The following is a 19,853-nucleotide window of genomic DNA, read 5'->3' as shown; positions in this document are numbered from 1 at the left end:
TATTAGGGATTTCCAATTTTTTTTGAAAATGTAATATATCCTTTGTAACTCAGTGAAGATGCAGCTTTCTAACGGTGAAAGAATTTTTGAAATCGGTACAGTAGTTTTTGTGTGATATCATTACAAACATACATACAAAAACACAAATGTTTCCTCTTTATAAAATTATATTTTTTTATGAAAATAAGGGACAAGACGAGCAGGAAGTTCAGCTAATGGTAATTGATACGCCCTACCCATTACAATACAATGCAGTGCCGCTTAGATTTCTTGAAAAATCCAAAAATTCTGAGCAGCACTACAATTGCGTTCGTCACCTTGAGACATAAGATGTTAAGTCTCATTTGCCCAGTAATTTCATTAGCTACGGCGCCCTTCAGACCTAAACACAGTAATATTTACACATTGCTTCACGGCAGAAATAGGCGCCGTTGTACCATACTCTAGCCGGCTTCCTGTGCAAAGGAACCTCCCACTGATAGCATATTAGTCATGTTACCGGCAATACTGCTATAGAGAAAAGAGAGTGAAGAAATAAAATATGAAAACTACAAATTAACAAGTAGCTAATTAAGTGAATGCAGCACAGTAATGAATATTTTCAAAAACAATAGATACCTTATTAGTTATCATAATAATTCAAGTCTCTTTTTATTGAAGCTTTAAATGGATTCAACTTTTAGCTTTCTAATAATGCGAAATAGCGCGTGGTAGTCTGTCAAGAGTAGAGAGTGAAATAAATTTGCATTTGCTTCAAAAGAGTGTTATTGAAATATTTAAAGTAGTTTTCTAGTTCTATGGAAAATATAGAACTCGAGAAATCTTTTATAAATATGTTGCAGATTAGCTGTATTCAAACATAAAATTAAATTTTCACTGGTTGAAGATTTTAATCTTTTGCTTTTATTTGATCTAAACTAAACGTCACATTTTAGCAAACGCGTAGTAACGAAAATTTATAACTATAATTAATTCAATTTATAAATTATAAGCTTAAAATGACAAATGGTAACCTATACCTACCACTTAGATTATGGATTGGTCTCCACTGCGCTCCATCTAGATACCGCAGCATTTACTACGCCCAAATGGGCGTATTCGAGCCAGTCTCGAACAATTCGTGACGTTGACGTGCCTCATGTCTTGTTAAACTTTGCTAATAACTACAATATGGGTTGCGTTGTAAAACTTTGTAAAGGTAGCAACATTACAAAAATTAGAAAGACACTGGGATCACATATCATCAGTAAGTATTTTGTATTTTATTAATTTCAATGTAAAATAACACGAAGCGTATGTTGCAAAATTTGAAAGATGCCATTGAGTGTGTCAAGACGCCACGCACACAAGCATCTAAAAGTTGCCATAATGAAGAAGCTATTGTTCTCAGGTAGTGCGGTATTTAGTTGGATCGCAGCGGACACCAATCCTTGATCTAAGACCTACTACTTAGATTTAAGCGACAGCTGGCTACTTTAGTAGCATATAATTTTAATCAACAAACTACTTCCCCTGTAGTGTTATGTAATTATTGTACAATAAATGACATACAAGCAATGACGTTCTATACACAAAGACATATCATTCACAGTCTGACAGTGGAACGGCAAAAGTGTGCTTAGAAATAATTGAAACTCCATTGATGTCACTGTCCAAATTGGGTTCTAAATTTAAGATACGCAGCCAAAACTGAAAAAATGTTTAAATTGCTGCCTATTGAACAATAGTACTCGTATCTAAAAAAACTGGATTAATCGCAGAAATGTATAGATGTGACAGTGGAAGCTTAATATGGAGTCATTTGTGGCATCTGACATATTTTTTTTTATGGAATAGAAGGACACACGAGCGTACGGGTCACCTGTTGTTAAGTGATCACCGCTGCCCACAATCTCTTACAACACCAGAGATATCACAGGAGCGTTGCCGGCCTTTAAGGAAGGTGTACGCGCTTTTTATTATATTTCGACTATGTTTTTGTATAACATGAATGGTTAATATGTATAGAACGTCATTGCATACAAGCCTCTATTGGTGAAGGAATCAATTTTGAGAAAATAAATCTCTGTTATGCCTTTTATATATTTAATAACTTTTTCTCAACTAAAATCATAGCGAAGTTATAAAGAGCGAGAACGCTGGTATCTCCGATAACTTTTTAATCTATAAAGTGCATAAAAAGCTCCTCCGAACTATTTGTAACCTCTAAAGAAATTCCATTTGGTGTTGAAAACTTTTGATTCATTGGCTCTAGCTGAGCAATGGTTTGAGGCACTCTCGAATGCGACTTGCTTAATGGTTTGATGTCACTTTCAAGTTCCTACATTTTGTTATTGTTACACATTTTTCAAGTTGATTTCATTTGTTCTTGTGCACCGAGGAACCTTTCACCTAATCTGTTTATTCTGCACGATAAATTCCTTTGTACAAGTCCTGATATCCCTTTATAAATCTCAATTTTGCTGTAGCAGATATACAGGTTGTGTTCGTGATAATAATAAAACTTTACATTTGTTTCTTTATCGTGTACATGATTGAAATAAAATACTTAATATATTATATACACTCGAACGGTTAGCTCAGTTGGCAGAGCACTCGCACGGAACGCGAGAGGTAGTGGATTCGAGTCCCGCATCGTTCATAATATTTTGTGTTCAAATTTTATCTGTGTCTTAATCCTAGAAGTGAGTAAGTAAGTAAATAAGATCTTTATTTGAGGGTTATCACTTTAAACACATAACAAATTATTTAGATTTACAAGAGCGACATCTCAAGTCAATTTCCTAATATGCAAATATTGGAGTTGAGCAGGTTATCAACTGTAAAGTAGATCCTGTAGATGAAGCCACAACCTTAGAGTTGAACAAAGCCTACAGGATTTTATGATATCTACGGAACGCGAGAGGTCGTGGGTTCGAGACCCGTATAGTTCATAAAATTTTGTTTTCAAATTTTATTTGTGTATTAATCCTAGAAGTGAGGGCTATCACTTTAAAAACATACCAAATTGTCTATAAGAGATTTCCACCTATATATGGACTCATCACGATATTGATGGAATAATAAGGCGTAGAGACTTGAAATTTGGTAGGAATATTCCTTTCGCCAAGTAGAGGTCAACTAAGAGTGACACGGATTTGACGAAATTCCACCCGCAAGAGTTTTTTTTTTAATTATGAACAGAACAACGTCCGTCGGGTCACCTAGTGATATTATACAGGTTGTCACATAGTTTCATAGCTATATATATAAAGCATACAACTATATAATTATTATATAGCTTAGCTGTAAAATGAATACACTGCTTTAACTATCTTAAAATTCAAGTTAATAATTGAACATTTCAAATAAGCAAACTAAATTATATATACAAAAAAAACACAATTTAATTACCCTAACGTGGGTGCTACTCACGAGATCTGAACGGCTTCGCACCGGCGTGGAGCAAGTAGGCGTCAGTACCCACGCTAGTGCGCGGCTACTAGATAACGTATTATTAGGTTTCCCCGAAATAATATTAGGAAAAACTGATTAAGATTAAGGTGAATTATGTATTTTTTTTTTGTGATTACCGTATATATGTAAGCACCACGTTCTATAAAATTTAAAATAAGCTTTTTTTTATAAAAATAAGGGACGAGACGATCAAGACGTTCGGCTGATGGTAATAAATTCACAGCGGCTCTACAACTGCGCTCGTCACCTTGAGACATAAGATGTTAAGTCTCATTTGCCCAGTAATTTCACTAACTACGGCGCCCTTCAGACCGAAACACAGTAATGTTTACACACGACTGCTGCAAATATGAAATGCCTTAAAATACTTAACATATATAGTCCCTTGAATTTGTAAATTAAGAATTTTAAATAGTTCCTCAGTGATTTCCGAGCTTGCATTTGGCGATTGCCAAAGTAATAATCAAAGCCATTTCAATTTAAAAAAAATTATGAAAATCAGGGACGAGGCGAGCAGGACGTTCAGCTGATGGTTATTGATACGCCTTGCCCCTTCAGACCGAAACACAATAATGTTTACACACGACTGCTTCACGGCAGCAATAGGCGCCGTTGAGGTACCCATTATCTAGCCGGCATCCTGTGCAAAGGAGCCTCGCATTGGTACTTTCTAAACAAATACAGTCATATCACCGATAAAATATAGTAATGTTATCATGAGTAATAAACAATATCACTACACAAGCAGAAACAGAGTCAGCATTTCGTAATGGCCTCGAATATTCATAGGTTCGGAATAACATAAGGTCGAACGTTGGCAACATTGCCAGGACGTTAAACATTACTATAATATCTTACTGAATATGAATGCGCCGGCATAAGCATTGTTCGAACAATTTTATTCTATTACACAGCTGAAACTTTAAAGAGGGCTCTCCTACTGGGACAGCTAGAAGCACTAAATCATAACTTTACCGCTCTGGCGTTTGTTCTCTTCAACTATTTTGGTTGGATAAATGCGATTGGATTTGAGCCCTTAAATTGTTCTGCCGGGAAATAGGATTATAGATGAAAGGTTAATAAGGCTATTTATATTACAGTTGTAGACGTGGCCTTCTGTGGATATGACATTTATTAATAGATCAATATCACAGTTAATGGAGGCGAGGCAATTCGTTATTTCTGTGATATTTATTGTCTACGGCCGGCTTTAATTATGGAACACAATTCTCTCTGGTTACGACCAATAAAATAGAGAAACATGTAGTTATATGTGCAAGTCAAGTTTGTATATATTGTTCAGATTTTTATCGATGACGAATGAAAACGAACTTATATAAGGGTCAGCTGATGGTATGTAATCACCTTCCATCACCATCATCATCATCAGCCAGAAGACGTCCACTGCTGAACAAGGGCCTCTCTCAAAGATATCCACGACGATCAGTCCTGCGCTGCCCTCATCCAACGTATTCCGGCGATCTTGACCAGATCGTCGGAACACGTCTGTTACGAGAACTCAACCATACAACAAAAAAAGAACCTTAATGTACATAATATCATGCAATACTCACCAAATACGTCTAATTACAATTTGACAATTCTGCTTAATTTGTAATTAATATTAAATATAAGTAATATAATTTATAATTATTGATATTATATTTTCATTAACAGTAATCAAAAGCTCAATCCTTTACGGTAATCAATTTTGTGTGTACCAACCCTAGCGCTCCGCCCAGACGTAGGTATAAGTTTCAAGGGCACCACTGAGTTACGCTTCTGTTCTATTACTTATACTTACCAGTGTTTGTGATCCTTAATCATCGTTTACCACAACAACCTTACCGTGCTAATTCTAGCCATAACACAGTAGTATTAGTACTACATACTTTCTTATCGTTTTTTTGATCAGAGTAAATGTCTTCGCAAACACGAAGAAGCATGAAACAATATTACTTAACAACAATAAATGACCTCGACAATACGGTTTTCAAGGAACTTTCTTCCACATACCACAAAGCTGTGGAATGAGCTTCTTTGTGCGGTGTTTCCTGGTCGATACGACAAGGGTAGCATTACTTTAAAAAAAAGCACATACACCTACCAGGCCGCCAACGCTCTTATGATTCCTCTGGTGTTGCAAGAGAATGTGGGCGGCGGTGAGCACCAGGTGACCCGTACGCTCATTTGTCCTCCTTTTCCATAAAAAAATAAGAATCTAATATGTTTTTGTGTCCAATAATGTTAATGTTTAATATATTGAAAGAGGTAGATATATTGATATTGGGGAGGCCTTTCTGCAGCAGTGAACTTCTCCCGGCTAATATGATGATTATATTAAGAAAAGCACCAATTTTATTTATCTCTTTTTATCGGGTCATCTGGTGTTAAGTGATCAACGCCGGAAGTGAATTGTTGACGAAGAGCAGTGATACGACAAATGGGGTTTTTTTAGTCATAACCGCACAAATTTGAGTCCTCTCGGGGTTAAATTGGACAATGTTCAATTTACCCCACCTTCTCAATAGAGGACTCGATACAAGCCTATCTATCTAAGATAAACTATTTAATATTGAAATTGTTTAACTTGAAAAGCTATGGTTATTGCTTAAATTCTATGTATATTAATATGACAACAAAGGCAAGGTTATTTTTTATTAAATTGTTTATTGGTTATAAAATAATATATTTTATTCTTAGTTACAATTATTATTGAAGACGTACATTAGAATTTTGTATATGTACATTATTAATCCTATAAAAGTAACAATTAGACACAGTGAGAGAGAAGAAGCCGGCCTACCGCTGTCGTATGCGTGAGAGAAAGGGAAGCCAGACAGACTGGCGCCGTAACGCGTTACGTTACGAAGCGGTTTACCCAACCATAAGAAGTTATCACTAAAAAATAGTGTCTAATTTTGGATTTTAATTTGGAAACTGTAAGATGTCGTCATAATGTGTTCGTCATAATAAACAGTAAGATGGTAGATTTAAAATAATGTTCGCAAACATTGAATCAAGCCTAAATAATTACTTATTACGCCGTCAATCATATTGGCGAAACATCTCTTCAAAGACTAGATAAAGCCAATACGGCCTCATATCCAACGATCTGTCACCAACAGCACCGCATCATAGCCTGTGATTGATGGACCGTATATTAAATAAGCCGAACCAATATTACGTTTCAAACGTATCATTTTCTATTAAACAGACAAGATTGATCGGTCCATATTCATGCACATGCGGGGGCTTATCAGACCCCGTGTCACACCAATTAAATCTTTTTGTTTTACTCCAGCCTCATGTTTGTTTTGAAATTGTAAAATACATTCATCAGCAAAAGTAAAAACAGGGGGTGAGATTACGTTTCAATCTATGACAGGAGGTTTTATAATTTGTGAAACAATTTGTATTATATTATTATTATGAGTGAGGGATTTAGATACACTTAAATCCTAGGATCTATTGTGCTAGAGCTAGCGCGCCTACCTTCGACGTTCCTATGTCTAAAAAAAAACAAATGAGCTGTGGAAAAATCGAGGCTACTGTCTAGGAAACGTGTGCCGGGATTTAAATTATATTCTCAAGACTTTTAAGAAGGATACGATACTCAGAAGGTCGGGGTGAAGGTATTTCAAGACACCCCAGCCTGATGTTGGCAATGGCCTCGCTTTCCAGAAGGATATGTATGGCGTCTGCAACGGCTTTGCAGCAGAATCTGTACAGGTTTGATTCACTGAGACACATTCTGGCTAGATGCCCATACAGCTTTCAGTGGCCTGAGAGGAACCCCGTGAGGGCTCTCAGTTGTCTCCTGTCCAAGCATTGTTTGTCACGCTTACGTTGAAAAAAAATTGGATAACAATACGACGAGACTAAAAATACGAATTTTTTATGTGAATACTTCTTTAGGTGCGTTGGCAATTTTTTTATATGGGAAAAAACAATTGAATTCACGATACTGTTACTGTTAAGCACACAACTCACCTCTGTATATACGTACATAGATATATGTCATTTTGGCTTTTTTTAAATAGGATGAAATCATTTATACCGTTACTATTACAATAATAAAATCTATCTTGACGATTCGAGAATACACACGTTATTGTTCATGCTGTAACTTCAGTGGGCACTCACGGAATGCCATTATTCTTGTAGATTTCTCTCTGACAAATTTTACTCGTATGAGGATTATATAACGGATCGTGATAGCTCAGTCTCCTTAATAACCAATAAATAATGTCCCCAGCGTTCCTAATTAATTACACTCATCATAGTCAAATATTCGCCGAAGCATAGTTAAGGTGCAGAAAGATTATGCAGTGCGGAACTGGCAAACTATTGTTAATGTACAGTCTGCAATAACTTCCCTTTTATTCAACCACAAACGTGGCGAATGAGCCGTCCATCCAAATAATAAAGCGATCAAATTTTTCCGTCACTGATTCCATTCTTTACTTGGCAAATCCTCAAAACGAAACAAACACTCATTCACTGTGCAGATAGTTTCGTGTTCGTTACAAAATATTAAATTTTCATCACTTGTGACGATGTCAAATACAGTATTCGGAGCAACTCCGTTTAAAATTTTCTATCATTTCGTGGCACATAACTACTCGACGGCCTTTTTCATCTTCGGTTATATTATGGAGGTTTATCCATCTAGAACTTCCATTTAGGTCTTTGTCTTTCCTCCTTCAGAGATCTCCTCGGGTCTTCAGTAAGATTCCTACGATTACTTACGATTACGCTTCAGCATGAAAAGATAATTAAAGTTTATTAAATTTTATTGTTAGCAAAGCCTACAAGAGTCTTAATAATTCCTATAGCGAAAATTTTCTCGCGTTTAATTCATTTTGCCGCGCAAATATAAATCTCTTGATGACGAAAACATCAGAGAAGTGGCAAAAATATTGTGGAAAAGAGTGCGTGAAAGACTGGCATTTACTCTTTGGTAAAATTTACAGAAAAAGAGCAATAATGAAAGTCTAGATAGCATTAAGATAAATTTTGTTACTCTGAATAAAAGGCGTAAATTTTATTAAGACGAAAAATATCTATTGAATATATTAAGTATATTCGTTCAAATTAAATTAATTTTTACCAAAATAGGGGATATTGAATCACTTATTGAACGTCAAAAACTATCACCCATTCAAACATTTATGCTTCAGATATGAAAAGAACGGGCGCAGATAGCTCAGTAGGCTTTTCTTACATAATATTTCGTTTCGCCCGAGGGTGGTCGCTCCATGCCCATGTTGTCATTAAGAAAGACGTGCATGTATAGTAAACCACCATGCAATATAAAATGCCACATAAAAGTATTTTGAATATCGTAAAACTTAATTCGTACATTTTCTGGGATCATGTTGTGAAAGAGAGAACTATTATAATATTATTATTAACATTAAAACTATTTACAGAATAATTAGACACTAAGTTCTAACTCATCTACCGAAATAATATCAATAGCAAAGTGTACTTTTTTCATACAATACTTATGAAATATGATTATATTTACAATACTTAATATTAATTACGTTTAGGTCAAAGCATGCATACTCCCACTCTTGGAAGTGGGACTATGGCTTCTGGATGGGCAGAGGCCAACGCATCTCTCTGGCACAGAAAATTTCCACGATCGGTTGGTATTCACTTTCCATCAGGCAGCGTACTTACCTGTTTGCCCTTATAATATGTATACATAAGCTTTTATTCAGACATTATTTATATATACCTAGTCTTGCCAACTGAAACAAATACATAAATATAAAACACTTTAAAATATTAAAAGCAATACAGTCCTTTAAACTTTGAGGCCAGTTATCAATAGAAACAAGCACTCTTCCATGGGAAAATTCTTCACTGCCAATCGCTTCACTTCAAATAGAGCAAGCCGTACTCTCTAAAATTGACCATAAATCAGAATCCAGTGGATTAAGATCAGAACTAGACGACGGCCAGTCTTCAGCTCTGATGAAGTCCAAAACGTTCGCTTCCAACCAAGACTGCGTAGACCGAGCTTTTGACCCGGGGCCGAGTCTTGCTGGAAGGACCATTCTTGGTTATTGAACATGGTGTTGTTAAGGGGCTTCACTACCTACCTTCTCAATAATGGTATCTTAGAAAGTATGGCTCAGTCACTCCTTCATAGCTAGCACCCACCAAACCAGTGGAAGGCTCCTTTGCACAGGATTCCGGCTAGATTATGGGTACCACAACTATTTCTGCCGTGAAGCAGTAATGTGTCAACATTACTGTGTTTCGATCTGAAGGGCGCCGTAGCTAGTGAAATTACTGGGCAAATGAGACCTAACATCTCTAGGTGACGAGCAAGGTTGTAGTGCCACTCAGAATTTTTGGGTTTTTTCAAGAATCCTGAGCAGCACTGCATTGTAATACGCAGGGCGTATCCATTACCATCAGTACGTCCTGCTCATCTCGTCCCTTATTTTCATTAAAAAAAATAACCATCACTGAAGTTGGATAGTGCCCACGTTACACTCTGTAGACTAAGTGAAAAGCTACCTTAAAACATTGAGCATAAATACGATTATTTTGTTTGTTAAAATGTTGCTCAGTTGTAAAAAATGGTGTTTTCTGCGACCTCCCTTTGCGTCTCAACTCTTCAATAGTTGTTTAGATTTTACCACCCTATTCTTTTTTAATTATCAGTTAAGAAATAATCAGTACGTCTTCTTATAGGCTACAAGTCCTAAGTCTACTTTTAAAATACGCGACATGGTTCTAGGTGCTATCTTCATCTCCCGAGATAAAATCATTTGCTTTCGGACAGGATTTCTTCGAATTCTTTTTCTTACTGCACTGACCACCTTTTTCGTACGAACACTGCGTTGATGGCTAGATCTTTTTCAGTCAAAAACAGAGGAGGTCTCATTGTACCTATTAATAGACCGGTACACAAACATCTTACTAATACCGAGCGTATGGAGAGTTTTAAAAATTGCATTTGGCTCCGTACCTACTTTGTGATCATGATCAATGACAGATTCCAAATTCAAATGTAAAATTTGTTTATTTCAAATTTTAACAGTATTTAAGGCCAGCCTGAGTATATTCTATCTACATACTATCTAAAATTAAATATCTACCACTCTATCTGTTTGTCTGTATGAAAATTACTGGCATAAATAAATCAACCTAATTAATATACTCCGGAACATTAAATAAACCTTCATTACACAAATTCTAAAATACAAAAGATTTAAAGTAGCTTGATTAAGTGCCCCCTCAGGTTGCGTCTTACCACAGTGAAGTCAGAAAACAAAGAAATATTTCACTGGAGTAATGGATTGAAGTGCGCTTCAAACTTTTCGCGTTCACTAAGTTTCGGAACAAATTTATCTCGGGAGTGCGCAAATACATCAAACTTTACGTAATACTAGACACTTGTTTCGTAAAAACATTTACGAAACTCGTTTAAATAACAACTCTAAAGGATTTCAATGACAATCTAATCAACGTGAAACCTTTTAGTACGAGCAACATTTATTATATTGACATGAACATCAAAGATGGCGGATGGATCGTTTTAGTACAGTATTGAAAGTAACTTATTATAAAAACATACCTAGATTCGCAAAATAAATAAAATTGAAGTGAAACTTTTTAGGCGCTATATTTTGTGGGTTGAATGAGACTGAGAGGTGTCACGCTCATTCTGATCAAAATAGGCTCGAGTTGTCTAAGAGAGCGTGATCAGTCAGAGCAAAAATTTATTACGGATTAATTTACACAGTTATTTATTATAAGTATTGTGTTATTACAACAAAAAAATTGTTTTTCTTTCTAATATCGCCGCTGAGCATATTGTTTATTGCTTATTGAATAAAATTGACAGGTGTCATGCTTGTTCGGATCAAAATAGGCTTGAGTAAACTAAGAGAGTTTGTGATCAGTGAGAGTCAATTTTATCGGAATAATTTACACAGTTTTTATTTCTTCATAAATTAAAACCAAATTTTATTGTATTTTATATTATTAACATCGCCTCCATGCAGTTTTGACTTCTGGCGAATCTGGCGTTTTTGAAGTGTTGTAAAATTTCTTTAGGTGCCTTGGGCATTTTATTTTGTGGGTATGGAATGAAAATGATAGGCGTCATGCTTATTCAGATCAAAATAAGCTTGAGTTGACTAAGAGAGCGTGTTCAGTGAGAGCAAAATTTATCAAAGTAATTTATACATTGTAATTTATGTTTTGTAAGTACAAACAAATCGAGCAAGAGAGAAGAATATCTCTAACGTAGATACAGCAAAAAAGTTAAGCGAATCTCTTGCTACTATCTAAACATATAAATAAAATTGGACTGTCTGTATTGAATAATATTGAAATAACCGTTTTTTACCACATGTATATTAATATATATACGGTACGTACTCGTACACCAAAATAACATTTTTTTTTACAATTTTTGTCAGTCTGTTTGTTCCGGCTAATCTCTGAAATGGCTAAACCGATTTTGACGGGACTTTTATTGGCAGGTAGCTGATGTACTAAGGAGTAACTTAGGCTACGTTTATTTTAGAAAAATTCTTTTATTTTAGAAAAATAAAGCAATATTGCAATGTCCAAGAAACGGTTTAACTCTAAAAATAATTTATATGACAAAACAACTTATCTGGGTCAGCTAGTATTATATAATTGTACGTAATTAGCTCGTTAATATTTTGAATACTAAACCAAAATTGTGCTCACGGCTGGGGCACCACAGGGCACAGTGCTCTCACCACTTCTATACATATCGTATACCAACGATATTCCCATCCATAGAAATGGAGTCCAACTCTCTCTCTTCGCTAACGATACCGCTCTCTACGTCCAGTCCCAACAGATATCTTCAGTCCTCTCCAGGCTCCAACGCTCAGTCAATGAGCTAGTTGACTGGTTTAGGAAATGGCGTATTGAGGTCAACCCGGATAAAAGCTCCGCAGCCTGTTTTGATTTTAAGCGCAGACGCTTCTGCCAGGATCGACCCATTCATCTATTAGGCTCCCCTATCCTCTTCAGGTCCACAGCCAAGTACTTGGGTGTGACCCTCGACTCCCAACTCACCTTCAGGCCTCCTACCACCTAAACAGTATGTTAGGTAGGCACAGTAAAATGTCTTTTAGGAACAAGCGAACACTCTTCAAGGTTTGCATTCGATCGGTTATGACTTACGCCTCTCCAGTTTTCGCTCATGCGAAACCCAATATTATAGATAAACTCCAAACAGTCCAATCCATTTTCTGCCTTAAGGCTGTCAATGGCCACTGGTGCGTTAGGAACGCAGACCTTCACCGGGACTTAGAGCTCCCCACCATCCAACAACACTTAAAGTGCTTGTCTGAAACTTTCTTTAAGTCCTCAGACAATCACCCAAATCCCCTGATTAAGGAGGCATTATACCGCCCCCCCTCCTTCACGTTATCAAGTCAGGAGGCCCAGACACGCCCTCTGCGATCCCCCTAACAAACTCTCGTCTGACCTGGAACGCCTCTTGGCATCCGGGGATAATCAGACGCATTTAGATTCACCACTAGTTTGTGATCATCCTTCTGATGTCACTAGTCCCAATTAGATAGCACCTTCTGTGCTATATCCCAGCGGAAACTCCATAGGGAGTGCCGCTTGCCTCTCTCTCCCCAAAAGAAGGTCGCCTTCGATGTAGGCTTAGAGGGCACCTGCCCAAAGCCAACAGCAGGTGGTGTTTAGTGGGTAGGCACCACATAACCAAAGCAGACTTAGACTGCGTTGGTATGCATGAGCATTCACCACCTCCCTCCCGTCATTATCCCGTAGCCCTTTCCCTTGTTTGGGCGCAAAAAAAAAACAAAATTGTAAACTGGTCACTGCCACTTTTTGGAATAGGTGGTAGTTTTTGACTATCAATAAGTGATTCTATATCCTATTTGAATAAAAATATTTGAATTTGTGTCTCGTATATGCGCAGGCATATTATAAATCTAAGTTTCCAACTATCATGTAACTCGTCTTAAACTTAGAGGTATAAATCTCATTTATGGTATGGTGACTTCTGAAGTAGAACTAAGTTAGAGTTGTAAAACATTGAAGAGAATAAAGTTTAGTTGAAGTAAAGTTTGTAGGTACACTAGATCCCGATTGTCATGACTGATCCCGCGGTAATGGCGAACTTTTGATTTAGCACCTCATGTTTTTCAATGAGTAAGATAATGTGTATTTACGATGTAAATGTCGCCTAGACTCAATAGAGCTTTCAACAATATTTTGGAATTCATGAGGTTTATTTTGTTTTAAAAGTTAATTTAAAGTAAACAATCAGGCAAGTCATATTGTCATTTCACGCTCTTATAATTTACTTTAAGTCACAATAAATTGAAAAAAAGGGTATGTGTAACAGGTACTAAACAAAATCAAGTCCAATGGAGTCGGTTACAAACAAACATACAGCGGAAGCTGATAAAAGCGTATTATTTAAAAAAAATATAGATATCAAAAAAATAAAAAAAAGGTTCGGTTAAAAATTGTCTAGTTGGCGTGAAATGCGCTGTATATATTCTCCATATTAAATTAAACATTTAACTATGTGCATAGTTCATATATTGTATGAACTATTATGATAATTCAATATTTAATAAATACAAAGCACACATGAGTGGAGCCTAAAATCTGTGTTTATATACACAATACATGTCATATTAATGTATGAATTGTAACTTACTTAGTACCCACGTGCTTATCAGATTTTCCGGCACTATTATTTACACCACTTTCTTCCATAATTTATAGAATTTTCACTTAATTTATGAAAGTATAATAATAAATCAATTTCAATGATATAATAAAGCTTCAAAATACAAGAAAAGAAAAATGATATTTGCTATCCGTATCACCGACGACCGGAGAGAGTAAGGGACCGAGCGTCTAGACTGTCACGTCAACTGAAAAGTGAATGAAATAGAATGATGCGCACAAAAAACGTTACTATCCCATTTGATGAGTAGGTTTTACTCTCCATATTTTTCTCATACCGGGCGCCTTATATGAAAATCGATTATTAAGGTGTAAACTCCATAAAAAACAATTATCTTGAAAATACTACAATACAATAGGAAAAATAATGAAAGTGAATTTTTATAATTTTTTTGTACAAAATTGGCAATTTGTATTTTTAGATTGGCATTTCAGAAGCCGTCTCAATACGTTAACCGTTATCAAGTCATTTTATCTCTTTTATACACAGCTATGCAGATAGAGACAAAAAACACTAGATCACGGAATTTGCAATGAGACTCGTTCAATTCAAATCCATGAGAGAAGAAAGAGTTGCAAATCTTAGCGACATGCGCAACTGAAAACGAAGAAAACGTAGAAACCAAGCACACTGAAGACAATTTTCCTGTCATAAAGAGTTTTCAATAATTCATGATTAAAATAAACCTACCCACCTATTCCTACATTTTATTTGAACTTTGACTACCCCTTCACAAGCAAATTGCTCCACCGCTAAATTATTGACCGTTATAAATTGATATCTGACGTAACGTTAAACTTCCTCTCTCCTAACGTCGGATAAAAGACATCCGGGAAGTCGGGGAGTTCAGGATACAGTGGCCGAACCGTGGCTTATCGACCCGACAACTTTGAGACGCGGCGAGAAATAACTAAAGATCTAAATGATACCTTGGCGCGTGAAGATTTAGAGACTGTTAGGTAACATTTCGGATTCAAGCCAGAGACAATTATCAGGAATGGGAAGCAGTTAAGGATGTTATACCTTAAAGGACTATTTTAAGTTATGGTTCCCGAACGTATTATCACAAAAGGTTTACCTATACGTTAATCTGTCGGCAAGTTAGATATTACCTATCACAAATGAGTGTCTTTCTGTTGTTTAGCGTTAAACAATCTTTAGACCATGCTTATATTTAAACAGGAGCCGAACATTGTCGAAGGTGTCTAACGGATAAATTATATTATTCATATAGAAATTATATTATGATTCATAAGAACAATAATTGGGTTCCGTTCCTTTACTTGTTCGAACACATCAATTTATTTTTTAAATTTGTAAAGTATAACTTTAATACAGGTTGTTACATGTTTAATTTATAAAAACATTAAACAAACAATAACAATATTTCTGACTCGAAATATTTAGTCATATTTATATTATGATGTTTGCTTTAACGATGTTTTTGTTTAACACAAAAATTGTTTTGTTAAAGCCGTCTTATTACTATAAACGTAAATAGACCTGGTTTAAATATGATTTTGACCTGGTTTTTGAGTTAGTCCGTGTTTGGTAATAGGACGGAGCTGTTCTCAGATAAACTCTATTTACTCCATTTTAAACGTCATCTATACAGTAAGACACTATTTAATAAAACACGTGTTTATGCCATGTCTAAATGTTTTTTTGTTTTCTGTAGATAATCACCTTACTTTTTTTGCATGCTTTCAAGTAGGATATGGTATCCATCACAAATTAGCCGCTCTATTGAATATACTCTGTCTTTTAAAAAAAACATTATAAAAGTATTAAAACGCGCTTATGTACTCTTACAATTTTAATATTAATTTCTTCCGAAAATTTAGGTTCGCTATACATTGGATAAATATAATTTAGGTTTCAAGGAAAATTTAAAAGACTTTTTCCTTGTAGTCATCTGTAAAGTCGGAGAAAAAACAAAAATGTTTCTTACAAACACTGCATTAAGGATAAATGATTACTTTTATTTAAATTTATTATTAAAAACATTGTAACATAACAAAATTTAAATCCATGACGTTACAAATATACAACTACTAGACAGTAAGATCTTAAAATCAGATTCTTAAAACTATGTTATTGTAAGGAGCTTACAGGTTATCATGCTCTCAAGTCTTTTCTCATATTCTTGGCCAAACACCCCCTCGTGCACCTCATGAGCCAAACAACCTCAAGTGCAGAGTTAAGAAGAAAGATGGCTCGTACATATTGTGTGCTCTTGGGTGCGTGCAGGCGGCTGCGCTCATAGTGCGTACTTAGCCCGTCTAACATAAATACTATTACAATTAAAAATAAACAAAATATTACATTTGAATTATAAATCTTTCATTTTTTTGAGTTTTCTCATTTTGACGTCAATGCATTGTACAATATTTTGCAATATTAAAATGGAGTGGGGTGTTAACAAGTTACCCGAATCAGTGTGATTATGATGAAATTCCACAAAGTAGATATGGAGCCAAATGAAATTTTTAAAACTCTCCATACGCTTGGTATTAGTAAAATGTTTGTGTACCGGGCTATTAATGGGTACACTGAGACCTCCTCTATTTGTGACAGAAAAAGATATGGCCGCGTCGTGTTCGTACGGAAAGGGTGGTTAAAGCAGTAAGCGAAAGAATTCGAAGAAATCCTGTCCGATAGCAAAAGATTTTATCTCATGAGATGAAGATAGCACCGAGAACCATGTCGCGTATTTTCAAAGATGAGCCGCCTTTTTGCAGCCTTTTAACCTTTTAACTGATAATTTAAAATAGAATAGGGTGGTAAAATTGAAACAACTACTGAAGCGGTACGCAAAGGGAGGTCACAGAAATATTATGTTTACAGATGAGATTTTTTTTACAATTGAACAACTTTTAACAAACAAAATGACCGTATTTATGCTCAAAGCTCTGAGGAAGCTTCCCAATCAGTCGACAGAGTGCAACATGTATTGCATTGCATGCAGGCATGAGATCGACTTCAGTTATGGTTTGGTGTGGTATGAATCTATGAAGGAGTGACTGAGCTATACTTTTGTGAAAAATGTATCAAAAGATAGGCACAAGTGGATCAAGATACCATTCTTTAGAAGGTAGTGACCTTAACAACACCATGTTCAATAACCAAGAATAGTCCTTGCAGCTAGACTCGACGCCGGGTCATAAAGGTAGGTCTACGCAATCTTGGTTGGAATCATGGAACGTTTTGGTCTTCATCAAAGCTGAAGACTGGCCGTGGTCTAGTCCCGATTTTAATCCGCTGGATTATGATTTATTTCAGGTCAGTTTTAGAGAGTACGGCTTGCTCTAAACGCCATGATAATTTGGAGTACCTAAACCAATCCGTACGATTGGCCGTAAAGACGTTTCCCATGGAAAGAGTGCGTGCTTCTACTGATAACTGGCCTCAACGTTTAAAGGACTGTATTGCAGCCAATGGAGACCACTTCAAATATGCTTTTAATATATTTAAAATTATTTTATAATATTGTATAAAACTATCACAGTGAAAAAGAAAGAAATGTTATTTGCAATAGAAAATTTGTTTTTTTTTTTTCTTTGTTTCAGTTTTTATGGCAAGACTAGGTATGCATGTAGGAGCATTGGAACTAGTATGTACATAAAGATAAATTAAAATTTGTTAGAACCACTTTTACAGATACAAAATAATATAATATAAGTTGCGGAACGACGAAGCTGGCAACATAGAGCGTCATTATTGTATACATTACGCTAATACAACGCGAAAGGTGAGCAGGTCGAGCTGGCAATACCGATAACATCATGGACTCTCTTGGGATACAGTTTTCCCTGGGCATAAATTGTCTGTGTATTTTATAGTAAGTACCAAATGTTATTTGTATCAAAGTCTGCAGGAATACCCAAGCATACAGCTCAAATCAAATCGATATTATTGCTTTTTATTTAGGAAAATATTACACTATAGTTTCAACATTTACTAGTGGAAGGCATTTCTAAGCACAGAATTCAGATTAATTTTATGATAATGAGGGACAAGACGAGCAGGACCTTCAGCTGATGGTAATTGATACGCCCTGCCCATTTAAATGCAGTGCCGCTCAGGATTCTAGAAGAACCCGAAAATTCTGAGGGGCACTATAATTGCGCTCGTCACCTTGAGACATAACATGTTATGTGTACTTTGCCCAGTAATTTAGCTAGCAACGGCGCCCTTCAGACCTAAACACAGTAATGCTTACATATTACTGCTTCACGGCAGAAATAGGCACAGTTGTGGTACCTATAATCTGGTCGGCATCCTGTGCAAAGAAGTGCCTTTATCTGCCGTGAGGCAACAATGTGCATGCATGTTTCGGTATGAAGGGCTCCGTGACTGAAGTGGAAATTACTGCGCTAATGAAACTTAACATCTTATATACCAACGTGACGAGCGAAATTGCGATTCCGAAATGAATTAAAATAGAAAATGCGCGTATCATTTACCATCAAGTAAACGTCTTCTCATAAAAAACTGCCGACACTGTCAAATATTGAGTTACATGAAAGTAATTGTTAATTTTTTTATCAATATTTGCAGCCTCAGCGTTTACAAAATTTACAAATATACAGTCTGTGCAAAGTAGTGCAACAAAAATACTCAAACGTAACGTTTACACAAATGAAGTTAAAAAAAAGTACAATCGATGCAATCAAATGCATTTCATTAATCAACAGGTAAAACAAATTTTGAAGAAACATAATACAAATACTATAGGAAATCTGTCAGGATAGATAGATGTCAAAATTATTGACCCAATGAAACATAAAAGTTATAACTCAACATTATAGTTGTTGTATTAAAAATTATTAAGGTTAATTTATACTCCCGGTACTCCGATGGGAAGGGCGGGACAAAGCTCTTCCCAGCACGCCAGTCGGCAGCAGACTACCTCTTGTAGCAAACTTCCAACTACCACATCTTTTCATTTAGTCAAAAAGTCATAAAACAAGTTTACCAGAAAAATAAGACACAAAAATAACATTATTCAATAAATAAACAAATTTAGTCTCTTCACCATTGTTACGTATCTCTTCCGGGTGTAATAAGTCACAACAGCCGACTAATCACAGTGCCCCATCTCATGCGACGAGTGTAAAAAAAACCGTTTCCGGCTCATTCAATTTAATATCGTGCCAGAGTTAGGCGAGTCAACATTTCCTGAGGATGCCTCGTATAGAGACGAAACACGTACAAATTAACACTCTCTAAACATTTGGATCATCATGGAAGTACTTGGTAGAAGTACAAAGAGAATATACTGGAAAACGAATTGCTATCAAAAGATATCGCTGTCCTCGCAAATGACATTCTACAATACAAAATAAGTATAAACTTTTTCTAAGGAAAAAAAGAGTTGATATTGTGGTTGGTTGATATAAAAGTAACATTAGTACAGCATTCAAATAAAATTTGTTGTGACTTTCAACAATTGTAAATCGTATAGGGCACATCTACGGTTCTCTTCCCCCGCGCTAAGTCAGGTTCCCCATCAATCACCAGCGTCCCAACTTTTTCAGGACTATCACTCCCAGGGTACTTGCATGTGATGTCCTTTTTTCTGACCTCTAAACTCTTGTTATTCAAGAGGGAATCCTATTTATCACTGATGGTTTTGTCAAATTAT

This window comes from Leptidea sinapis, chromosome 21 (assembly GCF_905404315.1).
Source record: "Leptidea sinapis chromosome 21, ilLepSina1.1, whole genome shotgun sequence".
Lineage (NCBI taxonomy): Eukaryota > Metazoa > Arthropoda > Insecta > Lepidoptera > Pieridae > Leptidea > Leptidea sinapis.
Note: the sequence above shows the minus strand (reverse complement) of the source record.